This window comes from Pristiophorus japonicus, chromosome 19 (assembly GCF_044704955.1).
Source record: "Pristiophorus japonicus isolate sPriJap1 chromosome 19, sPriJap1.hap1, whole genome shotgun sequence".
Lineage (NCBI taxonomy): Eukaryota > Metazoa > Chordata > Chondrichthyes > Pristiophoridae > Pristiophorus > Pristiophorus japonicus.
This window is the reverse complement of record NC_091995.1, coordinates 72,973,754-72,978,096: the sequence shown is the minus strand read 5'-3', so window position 1 is coordinate 72,978,096 and position 4,343 is coordinate 72,973,754. Positions and strand designations below refer to the sequence as shown.

General features: G+C 46.5%; 1 non-coding gene across 1 annotated transcript; it reads left to right on the top strand.

Annotated features, from left to right (window-relative positions):
• Positions 1-4,045: 4,045 nt before the first annotated feature.
• On the top strand, positions 4,046-4,118 carry trnar-ccu (transfer RNA arginine (anticodon CCU)). Its single transcript has one exon. It is a non-coding gene; the product is annotated as a tRNA-Arg (tRNA).
• Positions 4,119-4,343: the final 225 nt, after the last annotated feature.

Genomic DNA, 4,343 nt, shown 5'->3' with positions numbered 1-4,343 from the left:
TGACCAAGGCTTTGGACACCTGTCCTGGTACCAACAGGAAGAGCAGTGCAAGGAAGGTAGTGCAGGGGTCCCCTGTGGTCATCCCCCTGCAAAACAGATACACTGCTTTGGGTACTGTTGAGGGTGATGACTCATCAGGGGAGGGCAGCAGCAGCCAAGTTCATGGCACCGTGCTGGCTCTGTTGCACAGGAGGGCAGGAAAAAGACTGGGAGAGCGATAGTGATAGGGGATTCAATTGTAAGGGGAATAGATAGGCGTTTCTGCGGCCGCAACCGAGACTCCAGGATGGTATGTTGCCTCCCTGGTGCAAGGGACAAGGATGTCTCGGAGCGGGTGCAGGACATTCTAAAAAGGGAGGGAGATCAGCCAGTTGTCGTGGTGCACATTGGTACCAACGACATAGGTAAAAAAAGGGATGAGGTCCTACGAAACGAATTTAAGGAGCTAGGAGCTAAATTAAAAAGTAGGACCTCAAAAGTAGTAATCTCGGGATTGCTACCAGTGCCACATGCTAGTCAGAGTAGGAATCGCAGAATAGCGCAGATGACTACGTGGCTTGAGCAGTGGTGCAGCAGGGAGGGATTCAAATTCCTGGGGCATTGGAACTGGTTCTGGGGGAGGTGGAACCAGTACAAACCGGACAGTCTGCACCCGGGCAGGACCGGAACCAATGTCCTAGGGGGAGTGTTTGCTAGTGATGTTGGGGAGGAGTTAAACTAATATGGCAGGGAGATGGGAACCAATGCAGGGAGACAGAGGAAAACAAAAAGGAGGCAAAAGCAAAAGACAGAAAGGAGATGAGGAAAAGTGGAGGGTAGAGAAACCCAAGGCAAAGAACAAAATGGGCCATTGTACAGCAAAATTATAAAAGGACAAAGGGTATTAAAAAAACAAGCCTGAAGGCGTTGTGTCTTAATGCAAGGAGTATCTGCAATAAGGTGGATGAATTAACTGTGCAAATAGATGTTAACAAATATGATGTGATTGGGATTACGGAGACGTGGCTCCAGGATGATCAGGGCTGGGAACTCAACATCCAGGGGTATACAACATTCAGGAAGGATAGAATAAAAGGAAAAGGAGGTGGGGTAACATTGCTGGTTAAAGAGGAAATTAAGGCAATAGTTAGGAAAGACATTAGCTTGGATGATGTGGAATCTATATGGGTAGAGCTGCAGAACACCAAAGGGCAAAAAACATTAGTGGGAGTTGTGTACAGACCTCCAAACAGTAGTAGTGATGTTGGGGAGGGCATCAAACAGGAAATTAGGGGTGCATGCAATAAAGGTGCAGCAGTTATAATGGGTGACTTTAATATGCACATAGATTGGGCTAACCAAACTGGAAGCAAAACGATGGAGGAGGATTTCCTGGAGTGCATAAGGGATGGTTTTTTAGACCAATATGTCGAGGAACCAACTAGGGGGGAGGCCATCTTAGACTGGGTGTTGTGTAATGAGAGAGGATTAATTAGCAATCTCGTTGTGCGAGGCCCCTTGGGGAAGAGTGACCATAATATGGTGGAATTCTGCATTAGGATGGAGAATGAAACAGTTAATTCAGAGACCATGGTCCAGAACTTAAAGAAGGGTAACTTTGAAGGAATGAGGCGTGAATTGGCTGGGATAGATTGGCGAATGATACTTAAGGGGTTGACTGTGGATGGGCAATGGCAGACATTTAGAGACCGCATGGATGAACTACAACAATTGTACATTCCTGTCTGGCGTAAAAATAAAAAAGGGAAGGTGGCTCAACCATGGCTACCAAGGGAAATCAGGGATAGTATTAAAGCCAAGGAAGTGGCATACAAATTGGCCAGAAATAGCAGCGAACCCAGGGACTGGGAGAAATTTAGAACTCAGCAGAGGAGGACAAAGGGTTTGATTAGGGCAGGGAAAATAGAGTACGAGAAGAAGCTTGCAGGGAACATTAAGACGGATTGCAAAAGTTTCTATAGATATGTAAAGAGAAAAAGGTTAGTAAAGACAAACGTAGGTCCCCTGCAGTCAGAATCAGGGGAAGTCATAACGGGGAACAAAGAAATGGCGGACCAATTGAACAAGTACTTTGGTTCGGTATTCACTAAGGAGGACACAAACAACCTTGCGGATATAAAAGGGGTCGGAGGGTCTAGTAAGGAGGAGGAACTGAGGGAAATCCTTATTAGTCAGGAAATTGTGTTGGGGAAATTGATGGGATTGAAGGCCGATAAATCCCCAGGGCCTGATGGACTGCATCCCAGAGTACTTAAGGAGGTGGCCTTTGAAATAGTGGATGCATTGACAGTCATTTTCCAACATTCCATTGACTCTGGATCAGTTCCTATGGAGTGGAGGGTAGCCAATGTAACCCCACTTTTTAAAAAAGGAGGGAGAGAGATAACAGGGAATTATAGACCGGTCAGCCTGACATTGGTAGTGGGTAAAATGATGGAATCAATTATTAAGGATGTCATAGCAGTGCATTTGGAAAGAGGTGACATGATAGGTCCAAGTCAGCATGGATTTGTGAAAGGGAAATCATGCTTGACAAATCTTCTGGAATTTTTTGAGGATGTTTCCAGTAGAGTGGACAATGAAGAACCAGTTGATGTGGTATATTTGGACTTTCAGAAGGCTTTCGACAAGGACCCACATAAGAGATTAATGTGCAAAGTTAAAGCACATGGGATTGGAGGTAGTGTGCTGACATGGATTGAGAACTGGTTGTCAGACAGGAAGCAAAGAGTAGGAGTAAATGGGGACTTTTCAGAATGGCAGGCAGTGACTAGTGGGGTACCACAAGGTTCTGTGCTTGGACCCCAGCTGTTTACACTGTACATTAATGATTTCGACGAGGGGATTAAATGTAGTATCTCCAAATTTGCGGATGACACTAAGTTGGGTGGCAGTGTGAGCTGCGAGGAGGATGCTATGAGGCTGCAGAGCGACTTGGATAGGTTAGGTGAGTGGGCAAATGCATGGCAGATGAAGTATAATGTGGATAAATGTGAGGTTATCCACTTTGGTGGTAAAAACAGAGAGACAGACTATTATCTGAATGGTGACAGATTTGGAAAAGGGGAGGTGCAAAGGGACCTGGGTGTCATGGTACATCAGTCATTGAAGGTTGGCATGCAGGTACAGCAGGCGGTTAAGAAAGCAAATGGCATGTTGGCCTTCATAGCGAGGGGATTTGAGTACAGGGGCAGAGAGGTGTTGCTACAGTTGTACAGGGCCTTGGTGAGGCCACACCTGGAGTATTGTGTACAGTTTTGGTCTCCTAACCTGAGGAAGGACATTCTTGCTATTGAGGGTGTGCAGCGAAGGTTCACCAGACTGATTCCCGGGATGGCGGGACTGACCTATCAAGAAAGACTGGATCAACTGGGCTTGTATTCACTGGAGTTCAGAAGAATGAGAGGGGACCTCATAGAAACGTTTAAAATTCTGACGGGATTAGACAGGTTAGATGCAGGAAGAATGTTCCCAATATTGGGGAAGTCCAGAACCAGGGAACACAGTCTAAGGATAAGGGGTAAGCCATTTAGGACCGAGATGAGGAGGAACTTCTTCACCCAGAGAGTGGTGAACCTGTGGAATTCTCTACCACAGAAAGTTGTTGAGGCCAATTCACTAAATGTTTTCAAAAAGGAGTTAGATGAAGTCCTTACTACTAGGGGGATCAAGGGGTATGGTGAGAAAGCAGGAATGGGGTACTGAAGTTGCATGTTCAGAAATGAACTCATTGAATGGCGGTGCAGGCTCGAAGGGCCGACTGGCCTACTCCTGCACCTATTTTCTATGTTTCTATGTGGCTCGGTGTGAGATTTTATTTGATAATGATCCTGTGAAGCATCATGGAAGGTTTTATTATGCTACAAGCGCTATACAAATGCAAGTTGTTATTGTAGATGGCTCTGCCATGGTGCGAGCAGTGGCAGATATGATGGGAGAAAATAGCTTCCATCTGTGCTCAACTTTCTCACACTCTGAAAATGTGAGGCAGATGTCACATTTCAGAGTGGTCAATTACCCTCAGGTGGGTCACGACATGCATTCAGCCCCAGTGGCCTAATGGATAAGGCACTGGCCTCCTAAGCCAGGGATTATGGGTTCAAATCCCACCTGGGGTGATGTCTTTTTAAAGATTGACAATACGGCAGTTGAGGTTGGGCAAGTGATGGAAGGTGTCGCCAGGCGGGGAGGCTTCATTTGGACCAAGGTGTCATCAACTTCAAATTTGTGCAAAGTTCCAGTGCTCACTGATGGTCACAGGGCAGGCAGGGTCGGGGGATGGGGACTCGGTATCTCCCTAAACAGCTCCGCCTTGCTACCTCTCGCTCCTCCTTCAAGACACG